At 43.2% G+C, this 18,293-nt stretch overlaps 1 protein-coding gene across 4 annotated transcripts in view; it reads right to left on the minus strand.

Moving 5' to 3' along the window:
• ADCY2 (adenylate cyclase 2) overlaps nucleotides 1–18,293 on the minus strand; it is a 483,719-nt gene that overhangs the window by 394,040 nt on the left and 71,386 nt on the right. The window lies entirely within an intron of this gene.

An 18,293-nucleotide genomic window follows, 5' to 3' on the forward strand; every position in this document is an offset into this window, starting at 1 on the left:
ACCGGGCAACAAATCCAGCTGTTGCCTGCCTCGGGCATTTTGTGCCAGCAACAATGTCAAACGGTCATTTTAACACACATCACAGGTAGATGGTTAAGAATCGAGTAAATTCTGTGGAAAATTGTGTTTCTTGGTGCCAAAGAATAAAGAATAATATCTTTCAGCATTATAAATCCAAAATGCGTATCTTTAAGCATTATTAATCCTTAGCATTATCAGGCTGTGTAATTATGAACTTTTCTTTGTTATAACTGGTTCACATGTAATAAATAAGGTCCATAAAAGAAAAGTAACAGCATTAATAGACTATTAATAGCTTAATAGACTACGAAAGTGATGACATCACACTCCAAGCAGCTAACTGTGAGGAAGGGGATTACTTTCCAAACAACCGGTGTCGGGTTATAACGACGGAAAAGGTCATTTTGTTTCCTTGTAAACACTGTAACTAACTGCTTTAATAGGTAAGTGAGTGTCTGCTACTAATAATTGAACGGTTAAGCAGTGAAAAGACGTGTTGGGATGGCTGCAATGTGGTTTAAATCACCAAACATGTGGTGGGTGTGTCAGCCATCCTTAATGCTATAATGCTTGCAGTCGGGAGCAGAGTACATACCAATATTCAAATGCCCCATGGCAGAAAGAAGAAGAAAAAAACCCTCAGGAGCTGAGTATTATAAACAAAAGACTGAGAAGGAAAAGGACCAAGCAAAACAGCAGGGATCCTTCCTGAAATATCTTCTCTTTAATCCAAATAAAGATGGAAGCAGTTCACAGCATCCAGATGAAGGAATTTTACTTGGAGAGGAGGAGATTAGCTCACATCCACATGGAAGCAGTTTGAAACATCAAGATGAAGTTATATTACTTCGAGATGAGGGTAGCTCACATCCACAAAAAAGCAGTTTGGAAACTCAAGATGATGGAAACTTACTTCTAGATGAAGGCAGCTCACAGCATCAGACTGATATGGAAGTGGAAAAAAATTATTCATCTTCAGAGATACATGCAGAAATTGAAGTAAATGAAGTAGAAGGAAGAAAGGATGGTGAAGGTACAAACAAGTTACAGTATGGGGACGCAGCTTTATGGCCCAGATGTGATGACAGCATGCGGCAAATTCTCATGGAACATGGACCCAAACAAGTTCATGAATTTCCCTTCCCTAAGGATGGAAATAAAAGAAAATTCTCTGCTCAGCATTACAAGAGGAAACTCATTAATGGGGAAGAAATTCATCAAAACTGGTTACAATATTCAGTGTTGAAGCAACTCTGTTTTGCTTTTGCTGGAAGTTGTTTTGAAATCAAGCAACTGATACATCACTTACTGAAAATGGTTCGAAGGCCTGGAAAAACATATCTTCAATTCTCTCTTCCCATGAAAGAAGTACAGAACATTTGGAATGTTTTCAAAATTGGAAAGAACTTGAATTATGATTGAAAATAGGAAAAACTATCGATGAAGAAAATTTATGTGTGGAAAAAGAAGAATATTGGCAACAAATATTAGAGCATCTGATTGCTTTAGCGAGAGGTCTCGGTGGGCAAAATTCAGCATTCCGCAGCAGAAATGAAAAATTATACACTCCAGGTAATGGAAACTTTTTAAAATTTGTTGAATACCTAGTTTTGTTTGATCCAGTCATGAAGGAGCATCTACATAAAATAATTAAACAGAAGTCATTACTTAGGAAAAATATGCAGAATGAACTGATTTAAATCCTAGCAAATGCCATTAAAAAGAAAATTGTAGAAGCTGCCCATTCTGCAAAAATACTTTTCAATAATACTGGACTGTACACCAGATGTGAGCCATGTTGAACAAATGACGATGATCATTCGTTTTGTGGATATGGAAAAGTCTGCAGATGAAGATAACGTTGAAGCGCTCATAAAGGAACATTTTTTGGGTTTCGTACCACTGAAGGAGATGACTGGAGCATTTATGACTGAAACTATTCTACAAGAGCTTGAAACAATGTCATTATCTGTTGAAAACTTACATGGTCAAGGCTATGATAATGGGAGTAATATGAAGGGTAAAGACAATGGTGTGCAAAGGGGAATGATGGAAATCCATCCTAGGGCCTTTTTCATCCCTTGCAGTGCACATTCTCTGAATTTGGTTGTCAATGATGCTGCTAGACGCTGTTTGGAGGCAAGCAGTTTCTTTGACCTGGTGCAACATGTTTGTGTGTTTTTCTCAGGCTCAACACGCCGTTGGAAGATTCTGACTCGCCATGTGAATTCTCTAACTGTGAAACCACTTAGTCAGACAAGATGGGAGAGTTGCATTGATGCTTTGAGGCCTCTTTGCTATGTACTTGGGAAATATTTATGATGCCCTAATTGAAATTTCTGTACTACCTTTACTGGATCATCTTGCAATATGGCACGTTCAGATGCAGAAGCTCTTGCAAATGGCCTTTCCAAGTTCAAATTTGTGACTTCACTCATTTTGTGGTATAATATCCTTTTTGAGATTAACCTCACTAGTAAGCAGCTTCAGGAAAAGAACTTGAACATATATTCTGCTATTCAAAAACTGCAGCAAACTAAAAATATTCTGGAGGAATTCAGAAGTGATGAAGGGTTCAAAAGACCACTGATAGATTCTCTTGAGCTTGCTGAAGAAATTAGACTTTCTGACAGAAATTGAACCAGAGCCAGTTCTCATTCAGCAAAAGAAACAGCAGTTTTTGTATGAAGGACCAGACAGTCATTCAGAACCCAAAACAAAGGTTCAAAGTGAATTTCTACTTTGCAGTCCTTGATACTGCTAATAACTTAGTTGATGAAAGATTTCAACAGATGCACCAGCTAGAGTCAGTATTTGGCTTTCTATATGATATCCACAGCTTGCAAAAGAAAACAGCAAATAAGATAAGAGAATTTTGTATAAAACTGGAGTCGGCTTTGACTAATGAAAATTCAAAAGACATTGATGCTTCAGATTTGTGTAGTGAGCTTCAGGCTTTTTCAAGACGACTTAAGAAACATTCCACTCCCAAAGAAGTACTGAAGTTTGTTTGTGAAAATAAACTCACTGTTTTCCAAACATTTTTATAGCTCTACGCATTCTTTTAACTTTGCCATTTTCCATAGCTAGTGGAGAACGTAGCTTCTCAAAGTTAAAATTGATATAAATATATCTGCATTCAACAATGGTGCAAGAGAGACTTGTTGGACTTGCCACAATGTCAGTAGAGCATGAAATAGCTGCAAAACTGGATCTAAAAGAACTAGTGACTGAATTTTCAACTTAAAGCAAGAAAAGTCATGTTTTAAGAGCACAGAGTGTTTTTTTATTTGGAGTGTTTTGTAAATACAAGTTAAAGTTCATTGAAGAGTTTTCTTATTTCTTTCTATATTGGATGTGGTGGTAATGGCAGTTAAAGCAGGATAGCGTAATGGATGATTTTGGATTTGTAATAATAAAAACTATAATTAACATTTTTAATGCATTTTTTATTTGAAATCGGACTGAAATATCATCTAGCTGTTGTGTACAAATCTATTCTGAAAATTTCGTGTCTCTATTTTATCTGATCTCAGAAACATTGGTTGGACAGATGGACGGAGGGACAAACTGAATAATTATGCCTCTGTTAAAAAAATGCTTAAAAAAAACATTGAAAAGGAAAAGAAGGGGCTAAACATTTCCCAGTTTACCAAAAACCTACCCTAGATCTACCCTTGGGGTTTGGGGGTGGGGGACGCCGATTGCATGGTTCGCCTAGGGAGCCAGTTGCTGACAGCTAGTCTAGGTCCCCTGCAATACATGCTACACCTCAAGAAGATACGCTTGGTATGGGAAAGGAGGGTGCTGCTGTTTGAAACCATTCCCACATGTTATGAAAGTTAAAGCTGAAAGACTGTGGCTTACCATGGCTGCCTGCAAGCTGAATTCTGTTGCCCGGCCCTGAGTGTGTGATCTCTTACATCAAACCGGCAGGCCCTCAATATAAGAGGCAAAATGTGAGCTTGTACTGAAAGCACATGTGCTATGTAATGTTAACAGCTTGGTTCACTGTGAAAGAGTCTACCCATTGTTCTCTAAAATGTGTCTTTTTAAATACTACTCTCCCTTTTTTTCCTCCTGCAGCTGCAAATGTTTCAACGCTCCCCCTATTATCTCCATCCCAGAAGCTAGCGCAGATAAGAAGGCGAAAAAAACCACACTCGTGATGAAATGTTCTATGAGCTCATGCAGTCCTCCCGCAGTGAAAGAGCTCAGCAGAATGCGTGGAGGCAAACAATGGCAGAGTCCAGGAAAGCAGAAAATTAACGGGAGGATAGGAGAGACAAGCAAGATGAGAGGTTGTGGGAGCAAGAGGAGAGGTAGCGGCAGCATGATGAGAGGAGGCCTGAGGCAATGCTGAGGCTACTGGAGGATCAAACTGATATGCTCTGGTGTCTGGTGGAGCTGCAGAAAAGGCAGCAGGAGCACAGACTGCCGCTGCAGCCTCTGTATAACTGCCTGCCCTCCTCCCCAAGTTCCATAGCCTCCTCATCCAGATGCCCAAGAATGTGGCAGGGGGGACCTCCTGGCACCCAACCACTCCACCCCAGAGGAATGCCCAAGCGACAGAAGGCTGGCATTCAATAAGTTTTTAAGTACAGTGTGGCCTTGTCCTTCCCTCCTCCCCTCATCCACCACCGCACCCAGAGCTTCCCTCCTCCCCCATCCCTCCCGGGCTACCTTGGCAGTTATCCCTCTATTTGTGCGATGAATTAATAAAGAATGCATGATTCTGAAACAATGACTTTATTGCCTCTGCAAGCGGTGATCGAACAGAGGAGGGTGGCTGGCTTACAGGGAAGTAGAGTCAACCAAGGGGGTGGGTTTTCATCAAGGAGAAACAAACAGAACTGTCACACCGTAGCCTTGCCAGTCATGAAACTGGTTTTCAAAGCTTCTCTGATGTGCAGCGTGCCCTGCTATGCTCTTCTAATCGCCCTGGTGTCTGGCTGCACATAATCAGTGGCCAGGCAATTTGCCTTAACCTCCCACCCCATCATAAGCGTCTCCCCCTTACTCTCACAGATATTGTGGAGCACACAGCAATCAGCAATAACAATGGGAATATTGGTTTCTCTGAGGTCTAACCGAGTCAGTAAACTGCTCCAGCCTGCTTTTAAACATCCAAATGCACATTCTACCACCATTCTGCACTTGCTCAGCCTATAGTTGAACAGCTCCTTACTACTGTCCAGGTTGCCTGTGCATGGCTTCATGAGCCATGGCATTAAGGGGTAGGCTGGGTCCCCAAGGATAATTATAGGCATTTCAACATCCCCAACAGTTATTTTCTGGTCTGGAAAGTAAGTTCCTTCCTGCAGCTGTTCAAACAGACCAGAGTTCCTGAAAATGCGAGCATCATGTACGTTTCCCAGCCATCCCACATTGATGTCGGTGAAACGTCCATTGTGATCCACCAGTGCTTGTGGCACTATTGAAAAGTACCTCTTGTGGTTTACATACTGGCTGCCAAGGTGGTCTGGTCCCAAGATAGGGATATGCATTCCGTCTATCGCCCCATCACAGTTAGGGAATCCCATTGCAGCAAAGCCATCTACTATGACCTGCACATTTCCCAGAGTCACTACCCTTGATAGCAGCAGCTCAGTGATTGTGTTGGCTACTTGCATCACAGCAGTCCCCACAGTAGAATTGCCCACTCCAAATTGATTCCCGACTGACCAGTAGCTATCTGGCGTTGCAAGCTTCCACAGGGCTATTGCCACTTGCTTGTGAACTGTGAGGGCTGTTCTCATCTTGGTATTCTTGAACTTCAGGGCAGGGGAAAGCAAGTCACAAAGTTCCATGAAAGTGCCCTTATGCATGCAAAATTTTCGCAGCCACTGGGTATCATCCCAGACCTGCAACACTAAGTGGTCCCACCAGTCTGCGCTTATTTCCCAGGCCCAGAATCGGCATTCCACAAATGAGCCTGCTCCATTGTCACCAGGATGTCCAAATTGCTGGGGCCCATACTTTGAGAGAATTCTGTGTCCATGTCCTCATCACTCTCATCACCATGCTGCCATCGCCTCCTTGCCTGCTTTTGCAGGTTCTGGTTCTGCACATACTGCAGGATAATGTGCGAGGTGTTTACAATGCTCATAACTGCTGCGGTGATCTGAGCAGGATCCATGCTTGCTGTCGTATAGCATCTGCAGGAGAGCAAAGTTGCAGCGGAAGCGGTGGCTGACGACGGATGCCATGAGAATGGATATTTATAGAGAGTGATGAGAGGATCTGTGAGGTGGATTCATGAGAGCAGGAGAGCAGAGTTGCAGCGGAAGCGGTGGATGACGACGATTAGCACCGTGCACATTTCCCGAGGAGGAACACACGTACCAGGGAGCCCATGACAGACGTCATGGAGAAATTCGCTATTGAGACAATAGTGGCAGAGCAGAGTTGCAGCGGAAGCGGTGGATGACAACGATTTCCAGTCCTACTGCACCGTCTGCTGAATGCAGTATGGTGTCCGCACGGAAAAAAGGTGCAAAATGATTGTCTGCCATTGCTTACACGAAGGGAGAGACAACTGACGACATGTACCCAAAACCACCCATGACAATGTTTTTGCCCCATCAGGCATTGGGAGCTTAACCCAGAATTCCAATGGGCGGCAGAGACTGTGGGAACTGTGGGATAGCTACTCACAGTGCACCACTCTGTAAGTCTATGTTAGCCACGGTAGTGAGGACGCACTCCACTGACTTAATGCGCTTAGTGTGGACATACACAATCAACTGCATAAAATCGATTTCTAAAAATCGACTTCTATAATATTGACCTAATTTCATAGTGTAGACATACGCTGAGAGTCACTAAAGGGGAGCAGGGAGGAGAGTGCATGAATTAGAAGGAGAAACCTTTACTACTGTGCCTGCCACCCCCACAGTCACCAGGGACCATGTGAGCCACGTGACACTGTTAAGCCTTTGTCATCCTGATCCTAAAGGCATCCTAACCAGAGTGGGCCAGAGAGAGGGAACCAATGACATCGTCACCTCAACTAGCTTCAGCTAAATCCTGAACAACACCCAGAATGTGTGACCGAGGTTTCTGCTGCCACCTTCTCCCTAGTGTGTCATTTTCCTTCTTACCTGATTTCTCCTCTTCCCTATCTCTCCCCTTTTGCCTTCTGTGTAGTAAGAGTTTGGTTTAGCAAGCCAAGAATCGCCATCTTCTGCAAAACTCTGGTCACAGGCTCAGAGTAAAGACAGCTAAAAGCAAAACCTTAAGCACCCTGACACAGTTACAAGTCTACCAGGTCTCCAAGTGACTGAAAAGACTGAGTGCTGTGCCTGTGGGTATGTCTACACAGCCAAAAAGACCCATGGCACCAAGTCTCAGAGCTTGGATCAACTGACTCAGGTTTGCAGGCCTTGTTCTGTGGGGCTAAAAAATAGCAGTGTAGGAGTCAGGGCTCAGGCTGGAGACTGGGCTCTGAGACTCTCCCCCTTTGCCAGGTTTCAGAGCCCAGGCTGAAGCCTGAGCCCAAACATCTGTAGTGCTATTTTTAACCTGTCAGCTTGAGCCCAAGTTAGTTGACCTGGGTTCTGAGACTCGCTGCCGCAGGGTTTCTTGTTTGGTTGTTGTTTAGATGTACACTGTGTTTCTCCAGCAGTGAGGATGCAAGTAAGAGTTAGCACCAGAGACAGAGTTGCATTTTCTATCTTTGCTATTCTTTTCTCTTCCTTGGGTTTGTTTCTCTTGTGTTGTCTTTTAACTGCACAGGATCAGACATCTCCAATAACAGCAGCAACCATCTCAACTACCGTTTCTCTTTTGCCCGAAAAGGCCCATTAAATTCCATTTTTAATACCATCTAAAAATTGTCAAATATGGAATTTTTCTTTCAAAACTCTACAACAGAAGGGAAATGGATTAGGGCACATTGTTAAAATGAAAGCCTTACTTATCTCTTTATATTTCAAATGCTTTAACTATTAGTTCTTCTTTTTCAGTATCTTTAATAAGAGATTTTTTTTATAGTGGTTGCTAGAATAAGAGTAAGCCTGTGATAGCTTGACACAAAACCCTGCACTGTACTTAACTGTTTAATGCTATAACAGTGAACAAGGCTTTCTTTAACATCTTATCACTTGTTGGGGCCAAGTCGTGCCCCTTCCAATACAACATTACATAACATGGCACACAAGGTGCTGAACAATAAAAACCATGATTAAAATATAACAAAGATATAACTAACTTAATGCGCTCTTAAAGGCAAACAAACAAAAGCAAATGAGAGGGTCCAAATGTTGATTAAATTAGTTATGTGCAAACAGAATAAAGTCCAACTCAGCAATATATAAGCAAATTTGATGCTTCAAAAGATGAAAACAATTATGTGTCAAATCAGCTGGGAAAAAGAATTAACACAGAAATATAGGAATGATCATTTGGAACAGTTTAAAACATTTTAGATGCCAAAAAAGCCACATTTTAGAAAGAAGATTACGCCAAATAAAAAAATAGCCTGGCTTAAAAAAGAAGAGAAAGCAGTTACAAATAATAAATATAAATATAAATAATTGGAAAAAAGGGGAAGTTAATAGCAACGAATATGGACTATAAATTCAGAATTATAAAAAAAAACTGATACGGGAAACAAAAGATCATAAGGCAAAATCTATGCCCAGCAGAATTAAGGACAATAAGAAGGGTTTTTTAAATATACTAAGATCAAATGGAATCCTAACAATGGTATTGATTAAATACTAAATGGAAATGCTGGAATTGTCAATAATAATGCAAACATGGCAGATGTGTTTAATAAATATTTTTGTTCCATGTTAGGGAAAAAGCCAGATGCTGTATCCTGGCCACTGCTGGAGACAGGATACTTGACTAGTTAGATCACTGGTCTGGGCCAGTATGGAAGTTCTTATTTACATCATATATTAATGAAATACTTTTCATTCCAACAATAACTCAAGAGTACATTAAATATCACCTACCAAAAGCATACATTTTAAAATTAGCAGATCCAAATAACTTGCATCCAAGTTTTTTTTAAAGAACTAGCTAAGGAGTTCTCTAGACCATTAATGATGATTTCTCAAAAGTCTTGTAACACAGAGGAAGTTCCAGAGGACTGGAAGTATGCCAACGTTGTGCTAATATTTTAAAAGAGATGACCTGGGTAATTATAGAATTATCAGTGTGACATCAATCCTGGGCAAAATAATGGAATGGCTAATATAGTACTATATCAATAGGATAACACAATTAATACAATCAACCTGAGTTGATGGAAAACCAATATTTTCAAACTAGATTTTTTTTATGAGATTACAACTTTGGTTGATCAACATAATAATGTTGATGTAATATACTTAGACTTCTGTAAGTCACTTGACTTGGTACTGCATGCCATTTTAATTAAGAAACCAGAACAATACAAAAATCAACATGGCACACATTAAATTTATTAATAATTGGCTACTAGATAGATCTTAAAAATAATCTGTAAATGGGGAATCATCATCAAGTGGGTCTGTTTCTAGTGGAATTCCATAGGATCAGCTTTTGGCCCTACGCTATTTAACACTTTTATCAATGACCTGGAAGAAAAAACTTTAAATCACTACAGAGGGAATCAGAGTAGCAGCCGTGTTAGTCTGTATCTGTAAAAAGAAAAAGGAGTACTTGTGCACCTTAGAGACTAACAAATTTATTTGAGCATAAGCTTTTGTGAGCTACAGCAGAGGGAATGAGTTACACTGCCTGGGGTCTTTCACAGCAAAGGTATTATCTGCTCAGATAAGACATACAATAGGATACCTACTAGGTGTTGGTGTTCGAGGGCAGCCACCGATCAGATTGAGGCTTCAAGGGGATGTCTCAATCCTGCCCTGGGTCTGCATGTGCAAAGTTCAGTGCAGGATCAGAGTCCCAGAGGTCAACAGGAGTTTGCCTGAGTCACAGACAATATAAGGAACTCAAGATTGAGCCCTAAAGGAACAAACTAAGCTGCAGTGTTCTGGAAAGTTATGTTTCAAGAAATGCTGTCTGTATAATTTACCTGTATAACCTCTGATGTATTTTGTGTGTCTAGCTCAGGGGTGGGCAAACTATGGCCCAGGGGCCGAATCCAGCCCACCAGCCATTTTAATCCGGCCCTCGAGGTGGAGCGAGGCTGCGGCTTGCCCCACTCTGATGTTCCAGCCGGGGAGCAAAGTCGGGGGTTTGGAGGGTGGGAAGAGGATCAGGGCTGGGCGATTGGGGAGGGGGCAGCATGCAGAGCAGAGCCCCCTGGCTGCCCCTATGCGTAAGAGCTGGATTGGAGCCATGCCGCTGCTTCCAGGGTCCACTTGAGGTAAGCGTGCACCCCTGAGCCTCTCCCCACACCCCAAACCCGTGCCCCAGCCCCAATCTCCCTCCCGCCCTCTGAACCCCTCGATCCCAGCATCCTCCTGCATCCCAAGCCCCTCATCCTCAGCCACACCCCAGAGCCCGCACCCCCAGCCAGAGCCTGCACCCCTTCCCACACCCCAACCCCCTGCCCAAGCCCTGATCCCCCTCCCACCCTCCAAACCCCTTGGTCCCCACCTGGAGCACCCTCCTACACCCCAAACTCCTCATCCCCACCTGCACCCCAGAGCCTGCACCCACAGCCGGGCCTTCCCCCTTCTCCCCGCACCCCACTCCCCTGCCCCAGCTTGGAGCCCCCTCCCACATCCTGAAATCCTCATTTCTGGCCCCACCCTAGAGCCCACACCCCCAACCAGAGCCCTCACCTCCTCCCGCACCCCAACTCCAATGTTGTGAGCATTCATGGTCTGCCATAAAATTTCTATTCCCAGATGTGGCCCTCAGGCCAAAAAGTTTGCCCACCCCTGGTCGAGCTGCTTACTCAGTTCTGTACCATACATAAGCACTAATAGATGAATATAAAATAAAAAGTTCTTGTTGTACTGCCGCATTCTTTATTATTATAAGTCTCAGTTTTTCCCCTTTATGTCTCTGTGCAATTAGCAGAAGCTTAGCTTTATTAAATATCAGAATTCTAAAAAAAATCAGTAAAAAATTATACTTAATAAAACATTGAAAGTTCTCCTTTGTGTAGCTTTACATGCTCTGAAAACTTGCAGAAGTATGACAGGGTATACCAAGGCTTTGAGGCCTCCCTGCTAGAGGCCTTATGGTCCTACCACTCTTCACCCCAGAAAAGGAGCAGTGAAGGTGGGTCCTCCAGGCCTGCCCATACAGTCTGTAAGGAAGCAGCCAATCAGAGCACAGCAGGCTCAGAAAAAAGAAGCTGCAGGGACTGAGCAGATCAGTTTCTGGCTGGGACCAGAAGCGTGAGGAAGTCCTGGAAGGACAATTTTGAAGACTTCCTGACTGGTTTCATTCTCTGCAGGTAAAATGTCAAGGCTCATTGAACATTGATGGACTGGAGTTTGTTCTTCTGCAGACACATGCTGTTTTGGAAAGAAAATAGGTAAGTGAATGGATTGTATAAGGTGAAACTGTGAAACCACCTTAGGTATAAATTTGGGGTGTAGGCATATCCTTGTGGAAGACTGTAAATGGCAGGTCCACCATCATTGTTCCAAGTTCAACGACCCTCCTTGCTGATGTGATGGCTACAAGGAAGGCAACCTTCATGGAGAGGAGGGCATGCAGCTAATAGCCCATAGTTCAAAGGCAGGTCATGTTAATACCAAGAGTACCTGATTCAGACCCCACTGGGGCATAATCTTTTGAAGAGTTGGGAAGGCCTTTCCAAAAATTTAGGAGTTAGCAGGTGTGTAAAAATGGAGTAACCCTCCACAGGAGAAAGGAATGTGCTAATAGCTACTAGGTGGACTTGTAAGGAGGTGAGAGAGAGACTTAATGTCTTTAAAGATAGAATGCAGTCTAGGATGAGGGGAATCTCTGTAGCTTCTGGTATAACACCTTTTTGTTGTGTCCAAGATGAAAAGCATTTCCACTGAACCCAGTAATATTGTCCAGTGGAGTCTTTTCTGCTGTTAGAGAGAATGTCCAGTACCACCAAGGAACATGCCTGTTCTAGGGCTCACACCCATTCAGATACCATGCTCTGAGGTCCAATGGTCACATATTAGGATATTTGATCATGCCATTTCACTGAGTCAGTTTGGGATGGTAACTGATGGATGGGATACATGTGCAGTAGTTTGGGGAACCAGAACTGCCTGAGACAGAACGGGGCAATCAGAATGATAGTCACTTCATCTCATCAGATCTTGTGTAGCACCCAAGGTACGAGTGGTACTACACAAGATCTGATGAGAGGAAAGGCATAGTTTTTGATAGTTCTCCCACAGTATTCTTGCCAGCAAGTTAAAATAGTATGGGCTGGATGAATGGACTATAAGATGGATAGAAAGCTGGCTAGATCGTCGGACTCAATGGGTAGCGATCAATGGCTCCATGTCTAGTTGGCAATAGGTATCAAACAGAGTGCCCCAAGGGTCAGTCGTGGGGCTGGTTTTGTTCAATATCTTCTTAATGATCTGGAGGATGGCATGGACTGCACCCTCAGCAAGTTTGCAGATGATACTAAACTGGGAGGAGTGGTAGATATGCTGGAGGGTAGGGATAGGATACAGAGAGACCTAGACAAATTAGAGGATTGGGCCAAAAGAAATCTGATGAGGCTCAACAAGGACAAGTGAAGAGTCCTGCACTTAGGATGGAAGAATCCCATGCACTGCTACAGACTAGGGACTGAATGGCTAGGCAGCAGTTCTTCAGAAAAGGACCGAGGGGTTATAGTGAATGAGAAGCTGGATATGAGTCAACAGTGTGCCCGTGTTGCCAAGAAGGCTAACAGCATTTTGGGCTGTATAAGTAGGAGCATTGCCAGCAGATCGAGGGACGTGATCATTCCCTTCTATTCGGCATTGGTGAGGACTCATCTGGAGTACTATGTCCAGTTTTGGGCCCCACACTACAAGAAAGATGTGGAAAAATTGGAAAGAGTCTAGCGGAGGGCAACAAAAATGATCAGGGGCCTGGAGCACATGATTTATAAGGAGAGGCTGAGGGAACTGGTACTATTTAGTTTTCAGAAGAGAAGAGTGAGGGGAGATTTGATAGCAGTCTTCAACTACCTGAAGGGGGTTTCCAAAGAGGATGGAGCTAGGCTGTTCTCAGTGGTGGCAGATGACAGAACAAGAAGCAATGGTCTCAAGTTGCAATGCGGGAGGTCTTGGTTGGATATTAGGAAACACTGTTTCACTAGGACAGTGATGAAGCACTGGAATGGGTTACCTAGGGAGGTGGTGGAATCTCCATCCTTAGAGGTTTTTAAGGCTCAGCTTGACAAAGCCTTGTCTGGGATGACTTAGTTGGTGTTGGTCCTGCTTTGAGCAGGGGGTTGGACTAGATGATCTCCTGAGGTCTCTTCGAACCCTAATATTCTATTATTCTATTTCCCATTTGTGAACAATGACATGCAGTGGGTACTCTAAATTCACTATAAGCTGACCAGGGCAAATGACGTGAGTGGGAACTCTTTTGTTGCCTTCAGTGTGCTCTGGATCAGGCCCTATGTGAGGTGGCTCTGGGCTCCATACCAACCCCATGCTGGCAAATGTGTAAATGGACTTTGGGGGCATGGAAGATTCAATGATGAAAAAACCCTTATTAAGGAGCGCACAGGGGTTGACTAGGGACACAGATGCTGTCAAGCCACCTCATGACCTGCACATAGTTCATTTTTCGTCTGTTCAGAGGATTAACACACTGTCATTCCTATTACACTATCCCATTATTTACTCTTACACAGACTGAACCACCCCTCCCTCTTTCAGTGGCTTCTCATACACTAAACAGAAGGCTGACAGAATAGAATGTTATAGCATCTGGCACAAGAGAATTTTCAGGACAGAGGAGAAATCATCTTGTGCTCTGGGTCTTCTATGACAGAAAAGAATAGAATCACTCAAGTGTAACTCCATCTATTCTTGACAGGGTCCACAAGCATGCCAACAAAACTTTGTGATTAGTGGTATCAAAGGCAACTGATTTGCTCTAAAAGTGTTAGCAAGGACACTTTATTTTTGTCCACTGCCAGTAGGAGATGCTCAGTGAACAATACCAGGGCTGTTTCTGAGCCATCCAGGTCTAAAATCAGACTAAAAGGAGTCCTGGAAACATGAGGACACTAGCAACTGCCAAAGCTGCTTCGTTATAACTTTCTCTGTGTTCCAGAATACAGGCAGACTAGGTATAGAGAGATAATTACAATGATTCAGTATCAAGAGAAGGCTTCTTGAATTTCCCTCCCACCCTAATAGTGAACAGAAAGCAGAAGTTAAAGGAAATAATTTTGATGATACATTTCCTTAGCCTCCACAAAAATTTCAGGAAGGTATTTTGAAGTTCACGAAAGACTGATCAGTATTCTGTTCTAAATCCTTCCACATCACAGAGATATTTCCTTTTCTGCAAATTATCCCCCCCAACCACCACCAACCAAAACACTTCATATCTACATTTACACTTAGAATCATAGAATCATAGAATATCAGGGTTGGAAGGGACCCCAGAAGGTCATCTAGTCCAACCCCCTGCTCAAAGCAGGACCAAGTCCCAGTTAAATCATCCTAGCCAGGGCTTTGTCAAGCCTGACCTTAAAAACCTCTAAGGAAGGAGATTCTACCACCTCCCTAGGTAACGCATTCCAGTGTTTCACCACCCTCTTAGTGAAAAAGTTTTTCCTAATATCCAATCTAAACCTCCCCCATTGCAACTTGAGACCATTACTCCTCGTTCTGTCATCTGCTACCATTGAGAACAGTCTAGAGCCATCCTTTTTGAAACCCCCTTTCAGGTAGTTGAAAGCAGCTATCAAATCCCCCCTCATTCTTCTCTTCTGCAGACTAAACAATCCCAGCTCCCTCAGCCTCTCCTCATAAGTCATGTGCTCTAGACCCCTAATCATTTTTGTTGCCCTTCGTTGTACTCTTTCCAATTTATCCACATCCTTCTTGTAGTGTGGGGCCCAAAACTGGACACAGTACTCCAGATGAGGCCTCACCAGTGTCGAATAGAGGGGAACGATCACGTCCCTCGATCTGCTCGCTATGCCCCTACTTATACATCCCAAAATGCCATTGGCCTTCTTGGCAACAAGGGCACACTGCTGACTCATATCCAGCTTCTCGTCCACTGTCACCCCTAGGTCCTTTTCCGCAGAACTGCTGCCGAGCCATTCGGTCCCTAGTCTGTAGCGGTGCATTGGATTCTTCCATCCTAAGTGCAGGACCCTGCACTTATCCTTATTGAACCTCATTAGATTTCTTTTGGCCCAATCCTCCAATTTGTCTAGGTCCTTCTGTATCCTATCCCTCCCCTCCAGCGTATCTACCACTCCTCCCAGTTTAGTATCATCCGCAAATTTGCTGAGAGTGCAATCCACACCATCCTCTAGATCATTTATGAAGATATTGAACAAAACGGGCCCCAGGACCGACCCCTGGGGCACTCCACTTGACACCGGCTGCCAACTAGACATGGAGCCATTGATCACTACCCGTTGAGCCCGACAATCTAGCCAGCTTTCTACCCACCTTATAGTGCATTCATCCGGCCCATACTTCCTTAACTTGCTGACAAGAATGCTGTGGGAGACCGTGTCAAAAGCTTTGCTAAAGTCAAGAAACAATACATCCACTGCTTTCCCTTCATCCACAGAACCAGTAATCTCATCATAAAAGGCGATTAGATTAGTCAGGCATGACCTTCCCTTGGTGAATCCATGCTGACTGTTCCTGATCACTTTCCTCTCCTCTAAGTGCTTCAGGATTGATTCTTTGAGGACCTGCTCCATGATTTTTCCAGGGACTGAGGTGAGGCTGACCGGCCTGTAGTTCCCAGGATCCTCCTTCTTCCCTTTTTTAAAGATGGGCACTACATTAGCCTTTTTCCAGTCATCCGGGACTTCCCCCGTTCGCCACGAGTTTTCAAAGATAATGGCCAAGGGCTCTGCAATCACAGCCGCCAATTCCTTCAGCACTCTCGGATGCAATTCGTCCGGCCCCATGGACTTGTGCACGTCCAGCTTTTCTAAATAGTCCCTAACCACCTCTATCTCTACAGAGGGCTGGCCATCTCTTCCCCATTTTGTGATGCCCAGCACAGCAGTCTGGGAGCTGACCTTGTTAGTGAAAACAGAGGCAAAAAAAGCATTGAGTACATTAGCTTTTTCCACATCCTCTGTCACTAGCTTGCCTCCCTCATTCAGTAAGGGGCCCACACTTTCCTTGGCTTTCTTCTTGTTGCCAACATACCTGAAGAAACCCTTCTTGTTACTCTTGACATCTCTTGCTAGCTGCAGCTAGCAGCTTGTTTGTGGTGGGACAAAGAGATATGAATCATACCAAATTACTTCCTATGCTCCAGTTTAAACCTACGACGCTCCCTCCCAGGATGGTAGTTCACACATAAAAGTGCAATCAGTAGAAACAGTGCCAATGGAGGTGACACAGGTGTCTCAGGTATGCTAACTGGAGGAAATAATGATAGAACACTGATGGACTGTGTGTATTGACCTGGTGTCAGTGATCGAAGTCGCAGAAACTTTTAGGGGTGCTATTAATTTTAATAACAGAAAATGGCAGCCTCAGGAACCTGACTGTATGAAATGGTAAGGTCAGTATTTACAACAATGATTGTTGCACTTCTTTAGCATCTTTCCCCAAGGATCATAAAGATTTGTTTGGTAAAAAATGCTTGAGCCCCACAACACAATTGTGAGATAAATATAATTATGCTCATTTTTAGATGCTGAAATTGAGACATGGAGCTATTAAACAACTTCCCCAAAGTGACACATGAAGTCTGACAGATTTAGGAATGGAATTCTGGAGTCCCGAGTCATAGTTTTCAGCTCTTTGAGCTACCCATGGATAAATCTGGTGATTATTCTGCATCCAGTCCACCCCTATAAGCAGCCTGTTCCTACAGCAGTAGCTTAGTGAATGTTTGAACTAAAAATGGCAAAAAGCGTGAAGTAAAGATGAAGGGATTAAAATTTTAAAATAGACTACTATAAAAAGTGACACACCTATAAAAAGCACCTTTTTCAGTCACTGCCACTCTAAAAAGAGCAAATTTTTAATGAGACAGCCTACTAAACTGGTAATGTTGGCAGCATTTGCGATCACTATGCCAAAGTTGAGTGTATAGATAAATTTGGTACCAATATACTTCTAAAAAGCACCATCATCATCATTCTAATTATTCACATTCTATACTAGAGGAGATATTACAACACATCTATTTTTAATCTTAATCCTTTTTTTAGTTTGCAAATTGATCTAACTTTTCTCTTTCTGGATCAAGGCATTTTAATTTATGCACGTTTGAGAAGCTCTTCTCTGGTGAATTAATATCCCTTCAGCATACAATTCTAAAAGAAAAACTTTCCCAGCCAAAGGCAATATGGCCCCAATCCTGCAGAGAGCCACATGGGGACAGAGTCCTGTGCCCACGCAGAGACCTACTGGCTTCATACGTGTGAAGAGGTCTGCCTAGTAATTACCATGAGGGATCATGGCCTAAAGGCTCCAATCCTGTATGTGCCCAGAACTAGATATGCATTGCTAAGGATCAGGTCCCAAGGGACTAAAGGATCTTTCATCATCACTTAACAGTAGAGACAAATTGATTGTTTCTCAGTAATCCCCCCCACACACACACACAGTGACAGTTATTATCCTGAGATATAGGTTTCAGAGTAGCAGCCATGTTAGACTGTATCTGCAAAAAGAAAAGGAGTACTTGTGGCACCTTAGAGACTAACAAATTTATTAGAGCATAAGCTTTCGTGAGCTACAGCTCACTTCATCGGATGCATGCAGTGGAAAATACAGTGAGGAGTTTTATATACAAAGAAAACATGAAACAATGAGTGTTACCATACACACTGTAATGAGAGTGATCAGGTAAGGTGAGCTATTACCAGCAGGAGAGAAGAAAAACCTTTTGTAATGATAATCAAGATGGGCCATTTCCAGTAATTGTCCAGAATGTGTGAGGAACAGTTCGGGGGGGGGGGGGCGAGGAGGAATAAACATGGGGAAATAGTTTTACTTTGTGTAATTACACATCCACTCCCAGTCTTTATTCAAGCCTAACCAATGTGATATATGCCAACATGTGCCAGCAATGCCCCTCTGCCATGTACATTGGTCAAACCGGACAGTCTCTATGTAAAAGAATAAATGGACACAAATCAGACGTCAAGAATTATAACATTCAAAAACCAGTCGGAGAACATTTCAGTCTCT

Source organism: Dermochelys coriacea, chromosome 2, assembly GCF_009764565.3.
Source record: "Dermochelys coriacea isolate rDerCor1 chromosome 2, rDerCor1.pri.v4, whole genome shotgun sequence".
Classification (NCBI taxonomy): Eukaryota; Metazoa; Chordata; order Testudines; family Dermochelyidae; genus Dermochelys; species Dermochelys coriacea.